Below are 13,103 nucleotides of genomic sequence, written 5' to 3'. Positions count from 1 at the left end.
CCTGGTACAGGGATGTTAAATTTAATTATATTATGGTCACTGTTACCAAGCGGTCCAGCTATATTCACCTTTTGGACCAGATCCTTTGCTCCACTTAGGACTAAATCAAGAATTACCTCTCCTGTGGTGGGTTCCAGGACCAGCTGCTCCAAGAAGCAGGCATGTGAGCTGTCAAGCAACTTGATCTCTGCATCCTGTCCTGAGGTGACATGTACCCAGTCACTATTGATATAATAGTAATCCTCCATTATTATTGAGTTTTTTATTTTAATAGCCTCTCTAATCTCCCTGAGCATTTCATAGCATCATCCTGGTCAGGAGGTCGGTAATATATCCCTACCGCTATATTCTTATTATTAGAGCATGTAATTACTATCCATAGAGATTCTATAGAACAATTTGATTACTTTACTATTTTTACTTCATTTGATTCTGTGCTTTCTTTCACATCTAGTGCCATTCCCCTACCAGCACGACCTGTTTGATCCTTTTGATATATTTTGTACCCTGGTATTACTGTCTCCCATTGATTATCCGAATTCCACCAAGTTTATGAGCACTTTAAAACCTTGTCTCCTTTTAGCTGTCTGCAATTACACGATGTAATTGAATGGGACACTTTTTCATTTGACTCTTTCTGATCAGTCCAGCAGATTAAAGTAAGATAACAGCTCCCCCCCCCCCCCATTCGTTAACAGCCCGAGCCCTGAAATGCAAGAGGAGGAGTTGACACTCTCTGTGCATTAACACACATCTGGCTCCTGAGGTCTTTACTCAGTTCTTACTCCAAGGGGAGTTTTGCCTCAGTGGAGCTTGAGCAAACTGTAGGCCACGGTCTCAGAATTTGGCCTTGCATTGTACATCTACTAACACCTTTCATCCCGAAGGATGCTCTGTGTCACTGCAATACAGCCACCTTGGTCATCAGCTCGGGATGGGTGGGGCGGGAGGTATTGTGGGACACTTTGGACAGTGATACTTGATCAAACTCATCACCTTTGTCCAGAGACCTGGGGTGTTTAATGGCTGTGCAGAGCGGAAAGGATAATGACCTAATATCTGTCCCATCACACCCATGCTGCATTGGGTTTGTCGAACAGGAGAGCTCCTCAGCAGGAGATGGGTACCTGTTAATTCTGAGATGGAAGCATCTTCCCTGGGAATCCCCCTTAGGTAGCCGTGTTCCACACCTCTCTTACCCCAGCATCCACGCCGAAAGCTGACACAGAGGTGTGAACTGTTTATATTATAGCTCTGTGCAATTCCAGTGCGGTTCACTCAGCCTCTTGGGGAGAAGTGACATCTGAATGGAAACAGGCTGCACACCGGAGGCACTCTGGACAATCTTTCTTTTTCTATGTCTGCGCTTCTGTGTTTTTTGTCCAGCTTTATGAGAAAACCATAATTAAGGGACCTTCCCAAAGGGAGATGAAAACTCTGGGGCTCTGTGGTGAGTCAGAGAGTAATTGGCTGCTCTGTGTATTTGTGTGTATTTAAAAATGATAGTTGATTGGTACGAAAACTAGGGATAATGCCTAGGTCTCCATAGAGTCTGATACCAAGTAAATGGCCATGATAGATGGGTAGATAGTAGACAGACAGATCTGGAGAAAGATGTCTGAGTGGAGACACTAGCAGGTTTTTTTTCAGATACATGAGAATATCGCTAATGGATCACAGATCTTTAATTCTCATCTGTGACTATAATCATACCCTGCAGCACCTTTTATTAAAGGATCCTTCCAGAGAAAAGTCACTGTGAACATATCCCCATCATACAGGTAAGTAAACTGAGGCACAGGGAGATGTGACTTGGCAAACGTCACACAGAGAATGACAGACAATGCATCAGTCCTGATTTCCCTACCATAGCCATGGTCTCTCCATCAGTAACTGAACCCATGACAAGAGGGAAATGGACTCACGGTGTAGCAGGGTCTGTTTGTTGGGCGAGTGTGATGGAATTTCCTTAGGTACAACCTGGAACTGGGGTACCTCTGAACCCTCTGGTATACCAATCTGAGCCCCTTTTTACACTGTGAGACTCTGACAAGATGCGATCATGTCAGATCTTGCACTTACACATCCATTCACAGACAGGGACACACCCATGTGTAGTTACATGAATGCTTTCACTAACCACTCATGATCCAACAATACAGAGGCTCCAGCCAGCTCTCCAGCCTTGGACCCCAGAGTTGTGCCATTATGCCCTGATCAAAAGTTTCACCTGTGTAACTTTATTACCCAGTCTGCCACTCATAGAATCATAGAATATCAGGGTTGGAAGGGACCTGAGGAGATCATCTCGTCCAACCCCCTGCTCAAAGCAGGACCAATCCCAACTAAATCATCCCAGCCAGGGATTTGTGAAGGCTTTTTAAAAACCTCTAAGGATGGAGATTCCACCATCTCCCTAGGTAACCCATTCCAGTACTTCACCACCCTCCTAGTGAAATAGTGTTTCTGAGAACTGGTACGATGCTGGCCCTACCATTGTCGGTGACCCTAGTGGCCTTTTCTGGAGTCCATCATGTGGTGCCGGCCGACTATGTCATGGCAGCAGAGGGGGGTGGTACCAAGCCCATCTCAGAGTCCCTCCCCGAGGATGCTTAAGATAGAGTCCCCCTACCCCTCTTGTCATCTGAGCCCCACATCAACACTGAGGTGATTGCCGCCTCGGTTGCTGGTGGGCAGGACTTTCGGGCAGTGGGGGGAGTTTTCAGCTCCCTCTTTGAGGAGAACAAGGCCCTGGGTCTGACCCCAATCACCCAGGGTGAGGATGACCTCTTGACAGCGGGCCTCAGTCAGGGCAGTGCTTTGGTCTCGCTGCCGCCTTCTCTTCCCTTTTCCCCCTTGCCCAGGCTGCTGCCCCCAATCTCAAACTTGGGGCACCCCTGGAGTCATCCACCTGCCTGGCTGCAGATGGCACCTCACTGATGGCCGCCGAGCCCCTGGTGGCAACAGCCAGTGCTGAGCAGCCGGGCCATGGGGTCTTGGGTGCACCCCCTCCCGAGGCAGAGTGGTGACCTTCCTTCTCAATTGGGGGCCCTATTACAGATGCCACCACGCCTGACATCATTGCTGTGGGTGCTGAGTTTGTTGTGGTGCCCAGGCCAAGCGTTGATGAGGCCCTCCCTCCCGTTCCCGCCCCCTTGACTCCTGAACCTGGTCGAGAGGTGCCACATCCCAATGGCACAGCTACAGGGGATACTGATCCCATTTCTGCTCCTGCAAGTAAGCGCATTCCTGTCCCTGGCCCTGTGTGGAGCAACTTGGGGAGCACAACTGATTCTTGAACAGCCTGGGCCCAGGACAGCACTCCCCGTCTACCTTCCCCCTCTCTTCTTCTTACATTACACCCAGACCTGCCCCACCTGGGTAGTGCGTGTGTGAGTATGAATGTGGGTTAGGGCTTGGGGCTCTAATTCTTTCTTTCTTCCCCTGAGTGACATGGGAATGTTCCCAGCACTCTCTGCTGTTATTTTATTATTTTATTAATAAAGCTTTAAAATTTAGACACTTAGTGTGTGCCTCGTCATCTCCTCCCCAAAAGATCCTGTGGCCACAGCCTGATCAACTGTGGTCTTGGGCGGATTGGTAACAAAAATCTGTCACACTGCCCTGGCCTGCTCTCAGCCTGTTCTTTTTTCCCTACCTCCCATTGCTCCTCCCCCCCCCACATTCAGCCCACTTGCCCTGTGCCCCCATGCACCCAGGTTAAACGCTTGTGCCCCTTCCCTTTTATGTTGTGCCTCCCGTTCATTGTACGCACACAAACACACACGGTACCTTCCCCTTCCCAATGCAGCCAGTGTCAGCACTTGTGTCCCTTCCCCCGTTGGCCCCTCCTCCTATGCCCAAAGTCTAGCCCTTCTGCCCTTCCTCTACACCCTGGGGCAACCCCTATCCATTATCACTCCTCTCCCACTGGGCTGCAAGAACCCCGCCCTCCATCACTTTCTGTCCTTCCTTTGGCAGCTGCAGATGTACCTGTTGCCGGCGGTGCATGATGGGGAGCAGTCGTTTTTAGTGCCCTACCAGGGGCCCCATTACTGGCTGCACTACTCTTCGAGGGAGGCCTCTTCCAGGCAACAGGGCACATCGGGAGAGACTGCCCCATGCCACAGATGGAGGGGCGGCTAGTACCCCTGAGACCTGGGAGGGTGCCAGCACTGCCATCACCATTGATCTTGGTTACATTTGTCCTATATTCGCAGCTTCTCCTTCTGTCATTGCTCCCAGTTGGGCCCTGGGGGTAGCCCCACATCATGCCCAGGCAAATGGGTGGGCCCTGCCTCCATCTTGTGTAGTTCAGTGATGTCCATGGAGCAGAGGGTGGCAGGGACATTACCGGGAAAAAGAGAGGCCCGGCTCCAGTGGGAGATATACGTTTTCCCCATTGTCCTCCCCACTTTCCTTCCCCGACCTGATTATTGTTCTGCCCGGACTGTTGGGCAAAGCTACAGGCTGTGGGTTGCCCAGTTAATTCCCTAATTGTGGGCAATGCCCAGTGATGTGGTTAAGCGGAGTAGCCTCCCACTGACCCAGAGAGGGAGAGACCACCACTAAACCTCTACAAGGAATCTGCAGAGGGATGCTGGTAAGAGTAATGTGGAACATGTAAAAAAAAAGAAATATTTGATTGGGAAGTGGATAAGAAGCAAAGGTGTTACAAGCTTTGAAGGGATGCATGACCTTGTTGCTCAGGAACATTTCTTAAACATATGTAAAGATGGTGTAAAACAATGTCCATGGGACAAAAAATTGAAAACTGTGGATGAGATGGCTTCTGTAGCTGATGATTTTCAGCAGACACAAGCATCTATTGTGAATAAACCACAGACAGAGATGGTTACATCTGGTGGAAAGAATGGTTCCTGTTTTACCTGCCCACCTGTGAAAAAAGTTATGGTGCTATTGCTAAAGATCACGATACAACCTGAAGCAAATACTCACCAGCAACCACACACCACAGAACAAAAACACCAACCCAGGAACCTATCCTTGCAACAAAGCCCGATGCCAACTCTGTCCACATATCTATTCAAGTGACATCATCATAGGACCCAATCACATCAGCCATGTCATCAGGGGCTCCTTCACCTGCACATCTACCAATGTGATATATGCCATCATGTGCCAGCAATGCCCCTCTGCCATGTACATTGGCCAAACTGGACAGTCTCTACGCAAAAGAATAAATGGACACAAATCTGACATCAGGAATCAGAGCATTCAAAACACTTCTACCTCTCTGGCCACTCAGTAACAGACCTAAAGGTGGCAATTTTGCAACAGAAAAGCTTCAAAAACAGACTCCAATGAGAAACTGCCGAACTTGAATTAATATGCAAATTAGACACCATCAACCTAGGCTTGAATAGAGACTGGGAATGGCTGAGCCATTACACACATTGAATCTATTTCCCCATATTAAGTATTCTCACACCACTTGTCAAACTGTCTATAATGGGCTATCTTGATTATCACTACAAATTTTTTTCTCTGAATTAATTAGCCTCTTAGAGTTGTGTTAATACAGTGTATACCCCCCCCCCCCATTCGTTTTGGCCAGGCAGCTTCGCAACCCCGCAGCGGACCCAAAGCCAGGAAAGAGGCCCAATAAACTGCATGACCTTATTAGGGCATAGTGCTTATCACAGGAAACTTATGAGGGACGTGTCCCTAGTGTTACCACACACAAAAAACGTTTCTGCAGTTTCCATATTGTACTGTTCTTCCTAATAAGGGGAAGACAGTGGGGCACTAAAAAAACCAATCAACGTGTGCCACATTCACTTCCAAAAAACTATATATTTAGTCGCCCTGTATAGCAATTAGAGGTGTCCCGAAAATGAATCTACGTCATGGCCAGTCCAGGTCTGATCAACTTGGGCTTGACCCTCCCGCTCCCGAATCCAGCCTGAGCGTGTGTCGTATAGCCGGCTCGAACTCATTATGTATATGCTCTCCCATCTGGCTGTTATCTGCACGGTTGTAAGTTATTAGTTAACGATCATTGCTTTGTTTGTGGTTACTTTGCTTGTTACCCCATACTGAGGTTAGACTGAAAAAGGCCTCAATTGTTAATGTGTTTCCTTTCCCTTATCTTGTAAGTGCTTTTTAAAGTTAATTACATAATAATTGCAAGTGTTACAAATTTAGTTACATAGTAATTATAGTTGCTTAAAATCTGTTACATAGTACAGTAGCAAGTTAATAAGAATTCATAAAATTAACATTTTATTATAATTATCATCATATAATAAAATTGAGTTATATCCATTTCTCCTCGTCCTGGGTCATTCAACTCAGTCCTTCACCGAGAACCCCTAAAGAACCACAAGCCCCTTTTGGGCTGAACAAGTTGTCCTGAAAAGATCAACTCCCACCTTTTCATGTTCTATGTATGTATATATATCTCCTTACTATATGTTCCATTCTATGCATCTGATGAAGTGGGCTGTAGCCCACAAAACTTATGCTCACATAAATTTGTTAGTCTCTAAGGTGCCACAAGTACTCCTGTTCTTGTTGTGGATACAGACTAACACGGCTGCTACTCTGATACAAAGTTTGTTGCTAATGATAAACCTTGTAACAAAGAATTTGGTACTGATTGTAAATCCGAGAAAAAGATAAAACCTGCATGATTTGTGGAAAAAGCTCTTGGGAATGGTATTTAGAAAGTCTTATACTGATACTGCTTCTCAGCTAATACTTGTAAACAGTCTTAGAACTTGTCACAGAAGAGAAATCATAATGAATCTGGTCTGCTGTGTGGAAGGAGAAACAGAGGCACACAATCTCATGACATTGAGGGTTAAATGACAGAATATCTGCAACATAGAATATCAGGGTTGAAAGGGACCTTAGGAGGCCATCTAGTCCAACCCCTTGCTCAAAGCAGGACCAATCCCCAACTATTTTTTTTGCCACAGATCCCTAAATGGCCCCCTCAAGGATTGAACTCACAATCCTGGGTTTAGCAGGCCAATGCTCAAATTACTGAGTTATCCCTCCCTTGACATGCTAGAAGACACTAATATCTGCATTAAGGTAGCAATTCAATGGAAAGAACTATTTTCTAGCAACACAGGGAAAGGAACACAGAACTTTAGAGAGCACCTGTGGGTAACACTATACTGTTTGGCAACACCTGGGAGTTGTTCGGTTAAAACCTAAGAAGAACCTTAGGCTGTGTCATAAATATAAAGAAAAGGGTAGCATAAAATCCCTCCTTGGCAGCTGTATTGAATCACTTTACCTGTATGGAGTTATGTATCTCAAATCAACTAGCTGGCACCTGACCAGAAGGACCAATGAGGAAAGAAGATATTTTCAAATTTGGGGGGGGGGGGGGGGAAGAGAATTTGTTTGTGGCTCTCTTTGTTTGCCCCCTCTCTGGACAGAGGGAGAGACCAAGCAGGTACAACATTTCCAAAAAATATACCTGGAATGATCCATCTAAAATTACAGGTTATCTTTTGTTTTGGCTTCTGAATTTTCCTATGCTACAAAGGTAGTTTTATTCCTGTTTTTGTAACTGTTTAGCTGAGTCCAGAGGGAAGTCCTCTGTGTTTTACATCTTTTTATTATCCTGTAAAGTTACCTCCCATCTTGATTTTGCAGGTGTGATTCTTTTACTGATTTTAGTGTCCAAAAGATAAAGGGTCTGTTCTGTATTCACATTGCTAAGGAAATTAGTTGGTATATTATTCTCAAACCTCCCCAGGAAAGGGGGCGAAGAGGTTTGGGGGGACATTTTGGGGGGTAGGGATTTCAAGTGACTCTTCCCTGAATTTTTGTGTAAATCACTTGCTGGTGGCAGCAATACCATCCAAGGACAAGGAAAGGAATTTGTGCCTTGTGGAAGTTTTTAACCTAATCTGATAACATATAAGCTTAGGGGGTCTATCATGTGGATCCCCACATCTGTACCCCAGAGTTCAGAGTGCTGGGGGAACCCTGACATGGTGGTGGCGTGGTGGGATCATTTTGAATCAGAAGCACAGACCTCAGGATTTTTAAAGGACATATTTTTCCTTTTGGCTATTTGAAAACCAGGGAGTTTTTTTTTTAAAGTAAACTTTTTTTTTTAAGCTGAGAGCAGCTGAAGTTTTTTTCTTTGCCTGAAGGCAGAGTACTTAAGCTACAGCAAAGGAATTCATAAGCTGTTCTCACCCCCCTGCCCCCCAACTCTCGGGCTAGGCTACAGTAAGGGCAGGAAGGTTAGCAAAGATAACCGAAAATGAGGTCCAGAAAAAACTGGAATTAGTCAGATTGGAGGCAGAAGAAAAACAGAAGGAACACGAAAGACAAATGGAATTAAAGAGCTTGGAGCTGGAGGCAGAGGAGAGAAGAGAATTGAAGCGCTTGGAGGTGAAGCAGAGAAAAGAGGCAAAGCATTTGGATACGGCGTTAGAGCTGAAGCGCTTAGAGCTGGAAATGGCTAAGCTGGGTCCACGGGGTAACCCTAACAGTCCTTCTCCAGGTACGGCTCCCCATTCCAAGAAATTCCCCACATACAAGGTAGGGGATGATACAGAGGCCTTTTTAGAAACACACCTATAGACCAGTATATGGTGGAGCTGAGGCCGCAGCTCAGTGGACCCTTAGGAGATGTGGCAGAGGAAATGCCTAAAGAATACATGAATGAATACAAACTTGTTTTTTTTAAAAAAAGGCCAGAATTAGAATGTGGCTAACACCCAAGCATGCCCATCAGTGGTTCAGAGCCCTAAGGCGGAAACCAGATGTGGCATTTTCCCAGCACGCCTACCACATTGGGATGCCTGGATATCAGGATCAAGTGTTAAATCTCTGGTAGTCTCTTAATGCAAATGGAGCAGTTCTTAGAGGGTGTTCCTGAGGAAATAGAACAGTACATCCTAGATGGGAAGCCCAACACTGTAATTGAAGCAAGGGAGATTGGAACCAAATGGGTGAAAGTGGAGAAGAAGAAAGCTAGTAGCGGAGAAGAAGAAAGCTAGTGAGCAGTTAGTAGCTGTTTCTGAAGATTTTTGGTTGAAGAATTGCCACTTTTAAGTCTACTACAACTGCACAACAAAAACACTAACCCAGGAACCAACCCTGCAACAATTCTGGTGCCAACTCTGTCCGCATATCTATTCAAGTGACATCATCATAGGACCTAATCACATCAGCCACACCATCAGGGGCTCATTCACCTGCACATCTACCAATGTGATATATGCCATCATGTGCCAGCAACGCCCCTCTGCCATGTACATTGGCCAAACTGGACAGTCTCTACGCAAAAGAATTAATGGACACAAATCTGACATCGGGAATTATAATATTCAAAAGCCAGTAGGAGAAAACTTCAATCATTCTGGACACTGAATAACAGATTTAAAATTGGCAATTCTTCAACAAGAAAAATTCAAAAACAGACTCCAACGAGAAACTGCAGAACTGGAATTTGTTTGCAAACTGGACACCATCAAATTAGGCCTGAATAAAGACTGGGAGTGGATGGGTAATTACAAAAACTAATTTCCCCATACTGTTACTCACACTTTCTTGTCAACTGTTTGAAGTGGGCCACTCTCATTACCACTACGAAAGTGATTTTTCCACCCTTGGCACCCACTTTGGAAACCACTGTGCTTCTGTATTTTCCACTCCATGCATCAAATGAAGTGGGCTGTAGCCCACAAAAACTTATGACCAAATAAATGTGTTAGTCTCTAAGATGCCACAAGGACTCCTCATTGCTTTTGCTGATACAGACTAACACGGCTACCATTGTGAAACTGTTATCTGTGAATTTTTAGCCTTAATAGGCAAGTTTAGTCCCACCACAATATTTTGATCCACTGTAACCATTTGTGTCTCTTGTGGCAAACCTGCCTGTGACTCAGTTTGAACTACAGCATTCAAGCGGAAGTACAGGATTGGTGTGGTTGCGAGTGGCATTTGTATTGTTTCTGTCACTGAGCTCTTTTGTGTTGGCTTTCTTGTGCAATTACCGTCTTTGATTCTGGTGCGTGTGGAAAGATATTTCTCGTGCAATGCCACTTTAGTTGATTCACATGGTAATACTTATCTACTTTTTTGTTACTTTGTACAATTTTAATTTTATACAGAGAGGCACTTAATCTGTCCACAATAGTATATAGCCCATTTTATGGGTTACATAAGTTGTATTCTGGAACAGTATAAGATACAAGCATAACTTGGTTTCCAACCTCCCAAGCATTTTTTTCTTTGATTTTTGTCAAAATAGGCTTTTGCCTTTCATTTGGATTTTTCTAATTTGGCAGCTATCTGCAAGTGGACCTGATACAGATGTTTTTGTAATGCTTGCAGATAGGTTTCAAGCTTTACTCCCTTTAGCTGTGTGCCACTGGCATGCCATTAAAGATGCTCTTGCACGTGCATAGTCTGTTTAGTTATCACCTCAGAGGGTGTACGATTTGTGGAGGCAGCTGGGGTTGCCCTGAATGCCATTAAAATGAGAGGAATCAGGATGTCCCAACTGCATCCATTAGCATCTACTAGTTTTCACAGCATGCGTTTGATGGTGCAATTTTTTCGCTCTACCATCTCTGATGATTGAGCTCTGTATGGAATATGCAATTGTTCTTGCATTCCTAACTATTGCAGGCATCCGAAGAAGTGAGGTTTTTACTCACGAAAGCTTATGCCCAAATAAATCTGTTAGTCTTTAAGGTGCCACCAGACTCTTTGTTGTTTTTGTAGATACAGACTAACACGGCTACCCCCTGATATATTGCAGGCAGTTTGGAACACTTGTTCAGTAAAGTGCGCTCCTCTGTCTGACTCTACCCTAGCAGGGAATTCCCAGCGAAAAAATACTTGTTCAATTAGAACCTCTGCTTTAGCTACAGCAGTATTTGCTTTTAAAGGAAATGCTTCCACCCGTTTAGAGGACGGATTAATGACAACCAGAAGGTATTGGTTTTCCCTTGGAATTTTTGGTAAATGTCCAAAAAATCAACTTGCAGAGCCTGCCATGGACCTTCATATATCTGGGATCTTAAAGGAGCATTTGTTTTTGTGGGGGTAGGATTATTCTGTGCACAAACCAAACAATTTTCACAGTACTGGTGTACATTTGCCTTCATGCATGACCACCACCAACCTATCAGGGTGAGGCGTTGCATGTTTTTTTCCACCCCTTGATGACCTCCTGATGGTAAGTCATGTACCAAACAGATCATTTCCCTAAGTTTGCATGCTTGTTTGTCCAAATTCAATCAACTCCTTTTTTCAAGAGTTTATAGAGTGGACCTGCAATGTGAGTAAAGTTATGGATGAAGTCTCGATGGTATCCTTCTAAACCTAAGAAAGAATGTAAAGAAATTATGTTAGTGGGCATGGGTAGTTCCCGAATTGAATCCACCTTTTCTTGTGCAGGTGATTGACCTCCTCGAGACAATGTGATATGTAAAATAAAACTTCTGAGACCATTAGTTGCACCTTTGTTGGATTACACTTTAATCCTGCATCCTTGATGATTTAAAAAAAAAATAATTTAGACACTCCAGGTGTTTCTCTTGAGTTTCTATTGCTAAACAAATGTCATCTACATATTGAAATTGAAGGAACAATAATTCACACCGTGTAGAGTCAAGCACAGGAGTTTATTACGCTGGCGGAGTGTCACTTCACTTATTAGGCTCAGAGACATGGCAGAACAATTAATCAGAATAGATCATGTAGGGTGCTCATTGGGCGGAGAGAAGCAACGGAGATGGGTTTTCCCAAGCCCCTGGACAGGTTCTAGCAGAAAGACAGGATAAGCACAATAAGCCAATGGTCTAAAAGATTACATAATGGCTCCGCCCAAGGTTTAAATTAACATATTGATGACACACAGGTAATTACCCCCAAACTATGTCTATTAAAGTGTATAGGTTAAATCCTAATTTGGGGGTCCAGGGGAATGAGGTAGCAGCTCTCCCGGTTGACCAACAGGTACATTCCTGGAGATTTAAAGCAAAAAGGCAGTAATTAGTACTTAACAATAACAATTGTTTATAAATTTACCTTTGCGTTTCTGTGGGCTAGGATTGGCATCCATCTGTGAAGGGAGGGTGTCATAACTCATGGCAATTATATTGGGCCTCTTCCTGAACTCTGTCTAAGATCTGAGGGGTATTGTACCACTATCTCCTTCCTGCATTAGGGAGTAACCATGAGGCCTTTCTCAGTGCTTCATGTGTCTATAATTTGTGATAAGGAAACCCAATTACATTCGGAGTTATGCTGACTCCGCTCACTGACTTGAAACTCACAAGGCTATCTGTTTACCCCAGCTTTCTCATAACTATGTATTGTTCTCTGTTAGCCAGCCCCCATAACCCAAGCAAACTGTGGACTCTGGGCCTATATGATAAGTTCTCAGGAGAAACTGTAGTTAAGATCTTACATCCATAGCTAATGGAGTCTGACCCTTCAAAATAGAAGAGATGGTTTAGAAAACCTTGACAAAATTCATTTCATTTGCCTATGGAAAATGTCTGAACTATTATGTAGCCCTTGAGGTCAGACTTGAAATGTAAACTAAACCCCTTCTACTGTGAAAGATAGCCAGTGTTGGCTTTCCTTAGACACATGGTAGAAAACCATTTTGCTTTGGGATTGGTAGATTGAATCAGGTCAGGCATTTGGGATACAACAGCTGTACAAGCTGGAGTCACTTGATTCAACTTTTGATAGTCAATAGTAAGATGACATGACCCATTTGGTTTTTTGTACTGGGCAGATTGGAGAGTTGCATATTGAAACACACTTACGAATGATTCCCTGCTGAAGCAATGATTCAATGGTTTTAGCTATATGTGGTGAGGCCTAAAAAATTGAAAAAATTGAAATTCCTAGGAAAATCTGAAATGGCTCCCGTGCAAGCAACAGGGGTGGGGCCACAGCAGAAGAGGAGGTGCATTGACCAGCAATTAGGAAGGTTGCAACTCTATGACTTGTGCATAATTTGCCACACCCACACAGGTTGGTGAGGAAAGGATTTAATGTCTCTCTGACTGTTCAGCACCATATCACCAGCCAGCTCTGCATGGAGGTCTGAGAGCCAGAGCACCAGGACAAAAAAT

Source organism: Chrysemys picta, chromosome 1, assembly GCF_011386835.1.
Source record: "Chrysemys picta bellii isolate R12L10 chromosome 1, ASM1138683v2, whole genome shotgun sequence".
NCBI classification, from domain to species: Eukaryota; Metazoa; Chordata; order Testudines; family Emydidae; genus Chrysemys; species Chrysemys picta.
Note: the sequence above shows the minus strand (reverse complement) of the source record.